The sequence below is a fragment of the Colobus angolensis genome, unplaced genomic scaffold (assembly GCF_000951035.1).
Source record: "Colobus angolensis palliatus isolate OR3802 unplaced genomic scaffold, Cang.pa_1.0 Scaffold302, whole genome shotgun sequence".
NCBI classification, from domain to species: domain Eukaryota; kingdom Metazoa; phylum Chordata; class Mammalia; order Primates; family Cercopithecidae; genus Colobus; species Colobus angolensis.
The window spans coordinates 1,722,608-1,738,558 of record NW_012116289.1 but is presented as its reverse complement, the minus strand read 5'-3'; the positions used below and the strand labels follow the sequence as shown (position 1 = coordinate 1,738,558).

At 39.2% G+C, this 15,951-nt stretch overlaps 1 protein-coding gene and 1 pseudogene across 5 annotated transcripts in view; both read right to left on the bottom strand.

Moving 5' to 3' along the window:
• Window positions 1–15,951, bottom strand: part of NPSR1 (neuropeptide S receptor 1) — a 238,349-nt gene that overhangs the window by 182,052 nt on the left and 40,346 nt on the right. The window lies entirely within an intron of this gene.
• On the bottom strand, window positions 1,147–15,374 carry LOC105517594 (annotated as a pseudogene).

Genomic DNA, 15,951 nt, shown 5'->3' with positions numbered 1-15,951 from the left:
CTCCTGGGTGTTGGAAGATTCCATAGACTGGCCTCAACCTACTCCTAGACCAGTGGTTCTTAATTTTTGAATCACCAGGTACTTTATAAATTGTGGATGCCTTCAAACAACAGAAAAATAGATGGAACATCGTAACTAACTGCATGCTCATTGCACCACTGTGTCTATATTATTAGGCCAATTACTCAGCTTTCATAATTAAATTAATTTGAATTTTGAATAAAATAACTTTGGCTACAGTAAGAAGAAGGCATAAAAATGCACAACAACAAAGAAAACATGAAAAATGGAAAAGTAGAGTGGAGAAGGCAGGAAAGTCTTATAGTTGAGTATCTGTGGTCTCTGACGATTAACTAAATTAATATTATGTAAGTATATACCATGTATTAGAGCTCTGCTGTATGCTGAGTGCAAGGGGGAAAGTGATTGTATAAAAACTAAAACAAAACAAAACAAACCCAGTCCTTGATCTGCAGTGGTTCACAGTGGGAGAGAGAACATAAACAAGCATCTTTAATACAAAGCAGATTGTGAACACTGAAATGGCAAAGAGAAATACCAATAAATAATTATGGAGAAATAGGGATCAGATCATATGAGGATATTTGTGGAATAATTAATGGGGAAAGTAAATAATGGGGATACCTGGGTCCCACCTCCAGAGATTCTAATTGGTGAGAGACAGATCCAGACATCTTTTGCAAACCTTTGCAAAGCTCCTCTGTTGATTCAAATGTGTAGCCAGTGCTGAGAAGTGCTGCTATAGTGTCTCCTTTTCCACCACTTCCAGGGGACTGTGGGGCAATGGGAGGAACACTCCCCTAGGAAGCCTGGGCCCAAGTCTCAACCACCTGAGCAATGACAGCAGAGAGCAACAGCTAACAGTTCTTGAGCAGGCTCTGGGCTAGGCATTTTATGTGTATCATCTCAGTGTTTCTCAGCACTGGCTGCAAATTACGATCACCTGGGAAGCTCTGGAAAAGTACTAATGTCTTTGTTTGGCTTCATACCAATTAAATTAGAACCTTTGGTGTGAGTGTGTAGATGTATTTTAACAATTTTTTTTTTTTTTTTTTTTTTTTACAAATTGAAAGCAGTCGCTGTTTATTAACTGACAAGATAACAAAAATAGTCATGGCAGACACCTTATTTTATCCTTCTAATGAGCCCATTAATCTGGTTTTCCCTGTTGCCAACATCTCCACCTCTACAAAATGAGTGGTCTTTCTCTTCATTCCATCTCATGAAGGTGATAATTTGAAGGAGTATAGGAAGTTTTTTGCTTCTTTGAAGTGTTTTTCAGCAGTACAAATTTTATAAATCAGATCCTCTATGCAGATGAAGCCAGATCAAGCAATCAAAGTGGTGTCTATCAGGGCAGTTCGCTTCTTATTGATCTTGCCATAACAATGCTTGTAGATTAGTTCATTTAATGACTTCAGGTTTGGGTACCCTCGTGCAATATATGGTTCTACAATCCTCAGCATGCTAATGGAAACCTTGTTGAGCTTAACAAAGCTTCCATTGAAGATCTGACAAAGGCGAAGAAGCTACAACACCTTTTGGACCTTTGGGCTCACACCATTGATCCTGATGACAAATGCCAGTTTGGGTTCTGCAGGTACATAGAAGTGGTCAGCTTTTTTTTTTTTTTTGCCATTGTAGCCATTTGAATTTCAGTTCTGTCCATCTGCCTGTACTCCTTGGGATAGTGTTTCGCTTTTTCATCAGTAAGCTTCCTTCTTGCCTTTGGAAGCATCTCTTGAGGCAAACTTGTTTCTCAGGTGCTTGATCTTCAGCTCTGTGAAATTCCTTTGCTTTTTCTTAAGGGTTTCTGGCACAGCAGGAAACTTATTTCTTCTCTTCAACAGAATTTTAACTATTCTTGCAGTTGATGCTTATAGGCAGAATAATTGAAAATCACTAGACTCGGATGCTATAAAGGGCTCTTGTGCTTGTATTTATGAACCTACTCCTGTATAAAGTCTTTGTTCTCTAGCCAAGGAAGCCTGTGTCTGCCATTTTCTGAAAACAGCGCATACTTCTAGGCATCCTGTTTTCTAGGTTAGAATGGCTTCCCCACCTATCTCTTTGGGAAACCTACCCATCATTTAAGATTCCTCTATTCTGGAAAGGCCTTTCTAAATTCTCTTCTTAGAATACAATTTAAGTTCTTTGAAACTCTTTTAGCTTTTGCTAAAACAGGAATACAGGAAGTGCAAATGCAGTTTAGTCACTAATAGTAGAATGTGGAAACAGGTAATTCACAGAAAATAATTCCTCTGCTCCTTTCCTCTGCTTTCTTCCCTAAAGGGAGGCCACTGTAGCTTTGGTCTTAGGAGATTTGAGTGAGGATCAAAAGAATTGGGAATAATCCAATAATTCTTCCTCTACAAACCTACCCAACTGGTCAGATTTGGTCAGAAGGTGGCCTTTCTAAGATATTGCAAGCAGGAAGGGTTTGGATACAACAATTTGAGACTGAAGAGGGATCAGGGAGTGAAAATCGTGGAAGCTATGGCTTGAGTTCCTAAGGTCAACAAGTACCTGGATGGCTAGAGAGCTACTGCAGGTGCTTGCAGCAACAAAACCGGTGTTTTGCAGGAGCTTGCCCAGGAGTCTGAAAGCTTTAAGAATTTTTGGAAGCAGCAGGAAATCAGCTTATTTCCAGGAACTAGCCCAGAAGGTGCTGATAATCTCATGTTTGCCATCTGCTCATGTTCTGTTAGCCCTGCTACAGGAGAATAATGGTTTCTCCTTCTCATCTATCTTCTAAATATCATGTCTATACCCATCACTGGCAGACTCCACCTGGGCCTGTAGAAGACCTACAGACTGGCTTTCTAGACCTGCTGTGCTGGGCTGGGGACAAACTATGTAGAGACCTACAGAGTGGCTTTCCCACGGGGAGGCTTTGCCAGGGCCCATGGCTTAGTTCTTGGGCCAGCACAGCAGGTGTAGAAACTAGTTTCCAATTAGGCCCTCCTATCTACCCCCATTTCCCAAAACCCACAGTTTCCTGATAACAGTGTGTCTGAGAGACTGCAGTCATCATTGGAAGATTGCTTCATGATTATAGAATCAGAGCAAGAAGATGTGACTGGTCTTGGAGACCCCTTGCACCCTCTTTGACCAGTGTGGGTTTAATCTCTGTCATCCCCAATAGACTTAGGCTCCATAGGGCAGGAGAACTTTTGTTTCTGCTCACCAGTGGATCTCTGGCACTTAGCACAAGCTTGATGGATAGAAGATGCTCAGAGTTTTGGTTGTTGAATGAATGAATATATGATCATGGTGAGGCCAGATGACATATAATTGGCTCACAGGACAGAACATCACATTAGTGACGAGATTAAGTGCCTCTCTATTGGCCAGTGGTAGTTACCTAATTTCATAACATTTTTCTTTTTATAAAAAAATTCAGAGTGTTAATACCTTTGAATTTTATATATCTATATCTCTATATGTGCGTAAATATATAGGTATCTGTATAAAATATGTACATATTATAAAATATATATACTATATATCTATATATTATGTTATACATACAGATGAGATACAGATAAACACACGTATATCATTATATAACATTATATTTTCACATATATATCATAGAATATGTGTATTACATTTAATATGTCCTATATTCCATATTTAGAAGATTTAACTTCCTATCTGCTTCATTCTTTTCATTTTTCTGGGAAGGATTCATGGTGTTTCATAAAGTCTTCCTGAACCACTTTGTTCTCCTTTGCTGTCTTTTACTGAAATCTGCTTTGTACATTCTATATATACTTTAATCCTAATTATATGTCAATATACTGTTCCTGAATTCCTTTAACTGTGTATGTGATAAAAAATTCTTGGTATAACGGAACATGTCACCTTTTTTTTTTTTTTTGGTGGATATCTCTCATACTACTTCATAGAGTGTTAGGACGTATAAATATTTTATATTCATCTTTCATTCATTAATTTGGTTCATTCATTGCTTCAGCAAATATTAATTGAATAACTACTGTTCTAAGTTCTTGGAGAACAAAACAAAGATCCCTGTCTTATATTATAGGGAGGCTAGGCAAACAATCAATGGTACATTCAATGAATAAGTAAGTTATAGTAGAATAGAATGTTGCTGTTTCACAATTGCTGTGAAACAGGGAAAAGTGAAGCAGAGTAAAGGAAGTCAGGAACGCTGTGGTCTGGGGCTGGTGGGCTGTATTCATCAGGTTGGTCACAGAAAGCCCCATAAGAAACTGACATTTGAAGAAAGATTTGAAGGACATGAGGGAGTTAGCCATACAGATTTTCTGGAGAAAGAGCTCTCCAGGCAGAAGGAACAGCACATGCAAAGGCCCTGAGTAGAAATGTGCTTGGCATGTGGGAAGAACAGTGAGGAATCCACTGGACGGGAGCAGAATGCATGACGGGGAGAGTAGCAGAAGAGGCAAAAGCAAAGCCAGATCATGTAGCCTTGAAGGCCTTGGCAAGCCTTTGGATCTTACTCTGACTAGAATGAAGAGTCATAGGAGGAATGTGGGCAGAGACATGACCTGATCTGATTTTCACTTTGAAAGGACCTATCAAGTTGCTGAGTTGAGAATCGTCCATAGGTCAGCAAACTTTTCTTTCCTTTCATTTTATTTTTTAGATGGAGTCTTGCTCTGTAGCCCAGACTGGAGTGCAGTGGTGTGATTGTGGCTCACTGCAATCTCAGCCTCCCCGGTTCAAGCCTCAGCCTCTTGAGTAGCTGGGACTACAGGTGCCTGTCACCACCCCTGGCTAACTTTTTTATATTTTTAGAGATGGGATTTCATCATGTTGGCCTGGCTGGTCTTGAGCTGCTGACCTCAAGTGATCCACCCTCTTCAGCCTCCCACAGTGCTAGGATTATAGGTGAGAGCCACCGCACCCTGCCAGCAAGCTTTTTCTTTAAAGGGTCAGACAGTAAATATTCTAGGCCTTGCAGGCCATAAAATCTATGCCACATTAATTCAATTCTGCCACGTTAGCACGAAAGCAGCTATATACAATACATAAACAAATGAGCCTGCTATTCCAATAAAAGTTTATTTACAAAAACAAGCAGCTGACCAGATTTGCCTTGTGAGTCATAGTTTGCTACTCTTGCTTAGACTATAAGGAGACAAATATAGCAGGAGAAAGACCTGTTAGGAGGATAGCTAAGTCATCTAAGCAAGAGAGGATGATCACTTAGACCAGAGTAGAAACAATAGAGATGGCAAGGAGTGTGGGTTTCAGAGGAATTTCTTAAGGTCAATTGATTCCTTGACGAATTGGATATGTGGTGTGAGAGAAAGTGAGGGATCTGGGATGACTTTATGTTTGTCCTAAGCAACCACAAAGATGTGTTGGCATCGACTGAGATGGAAGAAGCAAGTGTATAAGAAGGGGAATTTTTGACGTGTTGGGTAAGCAGTTGGGTATATGAGTTTGGAGTATCATGAATTGGCTCTGCAACAAAAATATGTTACAAGAACACATTTTAACACAAATGTTGATTCCTCGAATTTTGAAACAATGACTAAATTGTACAAAAACTTTGGGAATTAAAGAGGATGCAGTGAGATTATTGTGGAGGAAGCAGTTCATCATAGACTATGTCTAGCTTCTGTCTGTGTAACAGTGACCATACTGTTATTGTCCAAGAACAGAAAGCCAAAGAAACCTGAATTAAGAGTCACTGGAAGTTGTAAAACTCTTAATTATTAAAATCGGGAACAGGTAATAATTATTAATGTTAAGAGTTTTTGGCAGAGTTCAGTCAGAATGGAGTCAGTCATTGCTGAGCAAGGGCACAGTTGCACAGGAGCACATTGTGGTAGCTGTATTTTGTCACTCTATTCCTGGGGATCCTAAAAGTGTAACTTCCCCCAGGGACTCCTGAGAAGGTAAAAGGGCCATCAAATTCTCAAAACTGTTTTGTACAGATACTTGGTTACTCTCTAGCCTCTTGAGGGGAAAAATGACCCTGCAACTCCTTATTCCCTCTTCCCTCACAGGCAGGATGGTGGAATTCAAAAGGCAGGTCAAGCTGGTTACAATTCAGCTAGAAGACCTTGGGGAGACCACTTACCCTCTCTGAGCCTCATTATCCTCTTCTAGAAAATGGAAATATTTACCCCAAAAGGCTGGTGCAAGGGTGAAAGCAATGATGCCTTTAAAGGTCCTGAAGGTTAGTGCTCACCGCTAACCTTTCTATGTGAATATCAGGGAGGGAAACACAGTAACACAATTGCAATTTATTTGATCTGTGTACATTCCCCTGAGTTGAATGGGATAGGCTAAATGTATAACTTCACAAATACTACTTTTCTCAGGCAGTGTTAAAATGTTTTCAATACTCAAAGATATTCAAAAGGTTTCCGACTCTCGGGAAGAGGCATCTTCTGACCTGCTTTGGAATCTAGATGCTGACTGCCAGGTGCCCCAATCCCAAAGCCCTGAGAAAAATCTTATTTTTCCTTCCTCTAACTACAAGCTCCAGTATGTTCGGGACTCTATCATTTTCCCTCACAGCATTTGCATTGCACGTTGGGATTACCTCCGCAACATCTATTTCTCCTGCTTTTGTTAAGCACCCTGGCTTTCAGTTGAAGTGTCCGTCTTATCTGCTTAGCCCATGTGTTTTGGGGAAGTCTGAATTTTCAGGAGTGAGACATTTGACTTTCGCCTAAGCGCATCAGTGTAATTGCATGTGTTGTTCCATGGATTAGTTCAAATATGACCATATAACTTAGTTATGTCAGTGAGGCACATGCACAGGCTTGTCAAGCCCTACTGGGAAGAGTTCCTTCCTATACTTCTAATAAAACTTGTAGAAGTCACATTCTATCTCTTTGCATGTGGATGAGAGTTCCCATGAGTTACTAGCAGGCATTTGTTATGGGCTGAATTGCATCTCCCCTAAATTCATATGTTAAAGTCCTAACCTCCAGTCCTTCAGAATGTGACATACTTAGAGATAGAGACTTTAAAGAGATAATGAAGAAAAAAAGATGAGGTAATTCTGGGTGGGCCCTAATCCAGTATAACTGGTGGTATCCTCGTAAGAAGAGAAGATTAGGACACAGACACGGACAGAGAAAAAGCCATGTGAAAAAAAAATGGACAAGACAGCCACCTACAATCCAATGGGAAAGGCCTCAAAATAAAAATAACCAACACCTTGATAGAGGACTTCTAGCCTCTAGAACTGTGAGAAAGTAAATTTCTGTTGTTTAAGCCGCCCAGTCTTTGGTATTTGTTACGGCAGTCCTAGCAAACTAATACAGCATCCTATAACCAGCCTTGGGAGTAAGGCTTAGGATGAGACTTCTCCTCTGCCCTCTACCACTGCTGTATTGCAAGGCAAATCAAGTCTAAGGCTTACTCTATCACTGAGCTTTTAATGATGAAAGCAAAATTATCCTTTTTATTGCTTTATTATTTTAGCTGTAATTTGTAATCAAGTACACTGTGGGTCCTTAGCACCTGGAACCGTGCCTCCTCATAGTAAGTGGTTAATACTGTTTGTTGACTTACGAAAGCAAAGAAGGCGTAAATAATCACAGTATGGAATTGTCCTAAGTTGACTCTGGAAACTGAGAGAGGTAGGGGAGCAACAGGAGAATGGGAGTCAGCTTGTTACTACGGTCTATTGTCTACATTCCTTCTGCATGGGCCAGAAGCCATATGTTTCTATTATTAAGTGACAAGCTGATTCATAAAGGTGACTGACACTCATTACAGCAAAAGTTGTTTAATTAGTAGGCTTCTGAAGAGGTAAGAATTCCCCTCAACTTTTGCAGTTGGAAATTTCTAATTAGAATCAAAGGACCATTAAAACCAGATCGATTCCGGCTTCCTAAAGATCATGGAGATAACCCTTATCGTTTTAGAAATGAGAAAACGAAGGTTTAACAAGGGTAAATGCCTTTCCCAGGTCATATGTTGTGCTCTGAAGCAAAGGCATTGAATATAAAGAAATCCAATTTTTCTAAGAAAGAACAAGCTTTACTGGGAGAAAAGTGATTCTTTTTAGTTGAATTATTCACATAGTGATAGGACAATGCCATTTTTCTCCTGATTGAGAGAAACTGATTTTCTCTATGAACAAGACCCAGCTCTTCCTGGAGAAGGAAACAATGATGGCATTGTGCAACTAGTGTAGGAATAATCCAAATAAAAGATATGTGCATTTATTCAGATGTTAGCCAATTAAAAACTTTCAGTAGATGAGTGAAACATATGAGAGAGAGAGAGAGATTTCCTAGCACTGAGTTAAAAAAGAGCACGAAAATATCAGAAAAAGAGTATACATTCAAAAAAACTTCAGCTCAAGAAACACTGAAATTTTAGACAGTGCATATTTTGCATTCTTTTTGCATTTTGGGGACACTTTAACGGTATGGAATAAAAGGCGAAAGATGAGATAATAAGACATTAGATAGGTTGTGAGAGGGAAAACACCGAGAAGCTGACAGAAATAAAAAGGCACCAGATAATACAAAGAAAGAATGTTTTAAAACTTTTCATAGACAAAGCAACTTTTAAGGTACTTTAGAAACAATAAAAAGTAGAATTAACACCGCTAATCATTGAATCAAAATCAAATTATTGATTAATAAAGTATAAATTATTCTTCCCATGTAGAAGAATAGGACCAAGATATTTAAATGATGACAGAAAGGCCAAAATTACTAACATTGAACAGTTAGAGTTCCTGAAGATAAGATTAGGATAAATGGAAGGCAATTTATATTCAAAGACATAAAGAAAACAATCTATGAATTCACATTAATCGGCGGATCAAAAGAGCATATGACAGCTCAGATAACTCATATAACAGACGACCAATAAATAGACATAACTTGGTGAAAGCATGAAATCTAAAAAAAAAAGTCAGAAACAAAAGACAAAATCAGATAACCTATCAAGAAAGAAATCTCGGACTGACTTTAGATTTTTTTTTTTTTTTGGTAACATAAAATACCAGAATTAAATGGAGCAACATCTATGGAGATTTGAGTTATGAATTCAAGATTTCTATACCCATCTATATCATTATTGTTGTGGAATGAAGAAAAAGGCTCTTACAGAAATGCCAGGTGTTCAGAATCTTATCCAGGTGACTTCTTGGGAAAAAAAAAAAAAAAAAATACTACCCGAAGTACCACAGAAAATTGAGAGCTGTGTCAAAACACAGGAACCGGCCGGGCGCGGTGGCTCAGCCTGTAGTCCCAGCACTTTGGGAGGCCAAGGCGGGCGAATCACGGGATGAGGAGATCGAGACCACGGTGAAACCCCGTCTCTATTAAAAGTGCAGGAGATTGGCCAGGCGTGGTGGCGGGCACCTGTGGTCCCAGCTACTCGGGAGGCTGAGGCAGGAGAATGGCTTGAACCCGGGAGGCGGAGCTTGCAGTGAGCCGAGATTGCGTCACTGCACTCCAGCCTGGGCGACTGGGCGAGACTCTGCCTCAAAAAAAAAAAAAAAAAAAAAAGCACACACAGGAACCAAGAATGGGGAAGCAAACTCTTGATAAGTATTGAAACACTCAAATATAGAAATACACATTGATAATTATTTCAGGTAAAGTCACAATGAAGAAGATAAATGCCAAAACAGTTACAAAAATGAGATATTATTTAAAATGCTTAGTTTGGTGCTTGGTAAAGAACTGCAATAAAAAGAAGATAGACAAACATAATATTAATATCACATTAGCAAAATTTAAAGCAAAGCTAATAAATGAAAAGACTTATGTGTGCATATCAGTGAGAGATCAACATACATACACAAACATACATTAAAGATATGCTAATCAGGAGCCTTTAGGAACCAAATAATAAACCATTGAAATGTATAAGACAAATATTGATAAAAAATACTAAAAGATGAGAGAAAGTATGAAAGGTTTTCTTTTTTTTCTTTTTTTCTTTTTCTTTCTTTCTTTCTTTTTGATATGGAATCTCGTTCTGCTGCCTAGGCTGGAGTGCAGGAGTGCAGTGGCATGATCCCTGCTCACTGCAACCTCCACTGCTTGGGTTCAAGTGATCCTCCCACCTCAGCCTCCCGAGTAGCTGCTATTACAGGTGTGCACCATCATGCCCAGCTGATTTTTATGTTTTTAACAGAGATGGGGTTTCACCACATTGGCCAGGCTGGTCTTGAACTCCTGACCTCCAGTGATCTGCCCACCTCAGCCTCCCAAAGTGCTGGGATTACAAGCATGAGCCACCACGTCCAACCAAAACTGTGAAAGTTTTTAATAGCACTTTTAGTTAAACAGGCAAAAAATGTATTAAAAAAAGACAATATAGAGACCATAATTAGTAAAGGCAAATTCAAAAGAATAAGTACAAATAATGCATTGAGAGACTGAACATATAGACAATGGCCAGACCATATACATAAAATAGAACTCTTATCCACAACCTGCAGCAACCAGCTCAGGAAGCCAAACAATACCACCATAGCAATTAGCCCAACAAACCCAGAACTTGATTCATAACTGATAGCTCCTTTAATTGTTTCCCTTGCTTCTAATTTAGGACCAATAGGAGAAAGGTAAATATGCACCCTTAAACAATCAGATAAGATGCTGTGCTTCAGGTCAACTTCCCAGGCCAGCAGCCTCTAATCAGGGCACAGCTGAGGCCCCACCTTTTTCCCCTCCTTGTGAAGTTTTCCCACTCAGCCTGCCTTTTGAGTCTCTGTCAACACAAGAAACTGTGGGCTGACTCCCAGACTGAGTAAATAGCCATAGCTTCTTCTCATTTGGATGGTCTTTGCTTAATTCCACAGCATAAATTATGTCTTACATTTTAGTATACATTAAATATTTTTAAGATAATAATTACATATTAAACCTCAAAGACACTCTTAATAAGTTCCAAAGAGGAGAAGTCCTTTCAGAAATATTCCTTGACTACAAGGCAATAAAATTAAATGTGAATTACAAAATATTAAAGAAAAGGTCATCTAGAAATTAAACAAAGACAGCCAAAACTATTAGTTTTTTGTGTGAAAGAGGAACTACTTCAACAGTAAAATATTTAGAAAATAAAAAATAACATGTCATATAAAATGTATGAATTCAGAAAAAAATTCAGTCTTCAATGTTTTCACTATGAATAAAAATAAAAATAATATATTGAGAATGCAACTCAAAATCCAGGAAAATAAGGACTGAAATCCACACAGGAGAGTGGCAGTGAACTCCACAGATGGACCTGGACCCCTCAACACTCCTGGCCTCACCTCCCTTGCTGAACGTCTCAAGTTTCTCTGCATTCAGGTAATGTATAGGAGGGTTTTGAGGGCAGAGTATTCCTAAGTTCATTAGTAAATTGCTCTTCAGAACGTGCCTTGAAGCAAAGCTAATTTCCTTTCCCAATATGAGAAGATTTGGCCCTACCAGTAAAAGGAAATGATTTGAATGTGTGCCAAAAAATACGTTTTCTCTCTTCTTTATTGAACTCTCAACGGGAGTTACTCTCATTAGTCCCCCTTTTTTATTGCATTTGAATAAAAACAGACAAGTAAGTCTTAAAGATGATAAATGAATAATAAATTTTAATTGGCACTTTAGCTCGTAAAATATAAACAGTCATTAAATTCATCCAGAAAATTGTTAGAATGGAAATTCTAAGAATTACAGAATGTGTCAAAATAGTGGCTTCAAGATTTATTTTCTTGCTAACCTCAAGATTAAGTTTACAGCCAAGATTCCTAATATAATGTATAGAGAACAATTAGTTAAGATTTATTTTGAAGGGGTCAAAATTGTGGAGAAGTGGAGGTAAAACATAGAAGAGCAAAATAAAAACACGTCCTCCATTCAAATGTTCTAAGTGATGTGTTTTCTTTTCATGAATGTGTGAATACTGCTCTGGGCATGGGGGGGGAGGGGAAGTGGGGAAATAAGACAATCAGGTGTGGATTCTTCTCTGATACGCTGGCTAAAGTGAAAAAAAAAGTTCCTTTTTTTTTTTTTTTTTTTTTTTTTTTTTATTTTCTCTTTTGAGATGGAGTCTCGCTCTGTCGCCCAGGCTGGAGTGCAGTGGCACCATCTCGGCTCACTGCAAACTCCGCCTCCCGGGTTCACGCCATTTTCCTGCCTGAGCCTCTGGAGTAGCTGGGACTACAGGCGCCCGCCACCACGCCCTGCTAATATTTTTTGTATTTTTTGTAGAGACAGGGTTTCACTATGTTAGCCAGGATGGTCTTGATCTCCTGACCTCGTGATCCGCCCTCCTCAGCTTCCCAAAGTGCTGTGATTACAGGCGTGAGCCACCTTACCCGGCCACTCCTTTTGATAATAAGCAAATTACCAGTAGGTGGCTAAGTATCACTAAGGGAGGAACAGAGATAATCTCTGCTCCCAAAAAAACCAGTTATGATTCTGTAGCTATTTCAAGTCAACTAGGGTTTTGTTTACGGGGACCTTTTTAAACAAGACTTAGTGTAGTAGAGTCTATGCTGGCAGCTTCTAGAGCATTTGTTCCCCGACATTTTCCATCATCTTTTAACTTGGGTAACCAAAAAAGATATTGGACAATTCAAAAGCCACAAAAGTGCCTTTCTTTGATGCAGTAAGTACACTTCTATAAACTTTTTCTAAATAAATAATATAAAATTCTCATACAAATTTAATTATGAGAATGTTTATTGCAGGATTGCTAATAGCCTAAAAATGGGAGAAAAGCATAAACAGCCAGCAATAGGAACTTATCTACATAATGGGACAATCATCCAATGGATCACTGCAGCCTATGGAGGGTGTGAAAAGTGCAGCCTGCCAAGATAATAGGTCATTAGAAGAGAGTTAACACTCTGGAAGAAGCATTCTCAAAGCAGGGGATGGGGAGACAAAAAGAGATTTGTTTTCTAAATCTCTCAGTTCTGAATGGAAGTAAAAGTATGGAGTACAAGCTATGCCAGAGACTGCTCCTTAATTCTATTTTCTCCTTCTTCCTTAGGAAAAGGAAGCTGGTTTTATTCTGGCCAATGGACCTGGGTTAAAAAAATAATAATAAGTGAAAATATTTCCCAGGCTTTTTTTCTCTTAGACATTACCATTGAGATGCAAGGAAAAACTAATGGGTGGGAATTCTAGCAATGCCAATTAAGAGGAGGACGAAGAGCTGATACAGGCCCCTCTGTCCTTCCTCCCTTCTTCCTTCCTGCTGGCTAGAATTTGGGCATAATGACAGACGTTCTAGCAGTCATCTTGAAACAACAGCCATCTGTACCATAAGCTGAACTGGGAGGGTGGCAGCCCTTTAATACAGTAGAAATACAGAGGAGCCTGGGTTCCCAATGATAAGAAAATGCAGCATGAGCCCTGGATTACTTACCTCTGGACTTCGTTACATAAGATAAAAATAAATCCTTGTAAACTTAAGCCAGCATTATTTGAATTTATGTTATGTGCGCTGAATCTAATTCCAGCAGATTCATCAACTCAACAAAGAAAAGACCAAACGGAAGTAAAAACGTTCTTCAAATAATCACTCAAGACTACTGGTCTTTGATTAGGAAGGGGTTTTCAAGATGTGGGTCATGGGGAAAAACATAATTTAATGAAAAACATCTGTATTGCCTTACCCGAAAATGCCTATTAGTTCTTATTTTTCTCCCTCAGAAAAGCCATCTATAATGTCTCTGAATTTAGTTTTCCGAATGTTTGTTTCATTGATGATGCCAGTTGAATCTTATGATTTAAGGATATAGGGAAAGAATTTCCCTGTACTTTCCTAGGTTGGATAGCTGTGTCTATGAAATAAACTGACAACAGGCAGATTAATAAGAGAGAAGGCATATTCATTTTCATATTATGTTCATGGGGTGCCACAGGAAAAAAATGAATACTCCTAAAAGAGATGAGATTTGAGAGCTTACATACTGTGTTAACAGGGGATGGGGAGGAGTGATGTAAGCCACTTAGGGTGGAGTAAATGATTTTGGGGAAAGATGAATGGGTTTTTAGAAGAATCAATGGGAGATATAACAGTTCATGAAAAAGTTTTTCTGTAGGTGGTGTTGACTTCCAGTTTCCTTTTTTTTTTTTTTTTTTTTTTTTTTTTTTTTTTTTTTTTTGAGACGGGGTCTCACTCTGTCGCCCAGGCTGGAGTGCAGTGGCGCGATCTCGGCTCACTGCAAGCTCCGCCTCCCAGGTTTACGCGGTTCTCCTGCCTCAGCCTCCCGAGTAGCTGGGACTACAGGCGTCCGCCATCTCGCCCGGCTAATTTTTTGTATTTTTTAGTAGAGACGGGGTTTCACCGTGTTAGCCAGGATGGTCTCGATCTCCTGACCTCGTGATCCACCCGTCTCGGCCTCCCAAAGTGCTGGGATTACAGGCTTGAGCCACCGCGCCCGGCCCAGTTTCCTCTTTTGTGATAAAAGTCTATCTTTCCTGATTAATAAAACTCCCAGGGAGAGGATATATGGCAATTGAATTTCTTTTGGAGGGTCTGTTTTTAGGCAGGTGAGTTCAGAGAAAGCCTCTTTTGCTTTTGCTGTTGAAGTGGCATCAGCTCAAAATAATCAATATGTGAAAGCAGCATATTTTGGGGTGTCATGTCCTGAACTCCTTTAAGAATGTTTTATGACAAAGTTTGGTCATTCTTTAAAGCAATACTTGAGAGCCAAAGACACACCTGAGCAAAGTTTATTGTCCTGACTAAAAGAGCAAAACAAGGAAAGAGGTTTGCAATGAAATTCAGGCCTTTTGGAGAACTTTCACTCTTTAGTAAGTTACTTGAAGGAGTTTAAATTAATCATTTCTACAGTAAATGAAATAACTATAGCAGTAGCATTCACAGCTAGCATTTATTGAACAATAATATGCCTCTTACTGCACTAGGCACTTTATATTCATTATCTTATTCAATCCTCACCACAACTCCAAGAGGTATTCCCATTTTTTTGGATTGGGAAATTGATATTCAGAGAAATTGTCACTTTTCCTAGGTCATAGGGCTCGGAAGTAGAATTGCTGAGATTCAAACTCATGTCTGAATAACATAAAACACTGGCAAAGCAAAATGGATTCAGAGAGGTGAGTTTGTGGAAAATGTTATGTTTTAAAGAGTGATTTAGTATATTGTGTTCTAGGGGAATAGCCATTCTGGTGGGTGTGAAGTGGTATCTCCCTGATCTTTGGATTTGTATTTCCTCTAATGACTAATGCTAATGAACATCTTTTCATGTTCTTACTGGTGGTAATTTTTATGTCTTCTCTGAAAAAATTTGAGGCTTAAATCCCTGTGTGAGGATTAAATGAGATAATGTGCAGAAAGCATGTAGCACAGAGCCTGGTGCATGGTAAACACTTACAAAGTTTAGTTTCCATTATTGTGGCCATGTTTGCTGGTGACTCTCCCTGCCACCCTACCTTGGCTACCCATACAAGCGTTGCGCTGAGTTATACCACCTCTGCAATAGTCATCTGGGAATATCTTGCTTCCTAAACAGGTCCTTCCTTCCTTCCTTCCAGCTCTGTTGTTAGGTGCTCTTGTTACATCCACCTTATGACTTTGGGATGACCTCCGGTTCCTTGAACTTCCACTGTCTCTATGTCTTTCTGACCTTCCTTGGTTTGCCCTCTTCACAACAAGGTTGTTTTCCTTCCCTTACTGTGTTCCCAAGTTACCAGCAAAACCTGGCCATGTATTGATTTAAGTATGTGTTTTCTCACTTTATACACCTTGGGTGGCTTTTGTAGTAATCTGCATCAAAGGTGATGGTGGCTTGTACAAAGCTAGCAGAAGAGGGTCTGTACTAAAAGCAAAGCCTGAACTTCTTAGCAAGACATATGAAGCTCCTATTATCTCCCCACCCTCACCTTTTGCTACTACTACATTTCTTCTAGCACCTCTGTTCCCTCAACTGTGTTTTGCCCAACCTGTCCCTTTCCAACTGTTACAGCCAGAATGTTTGTG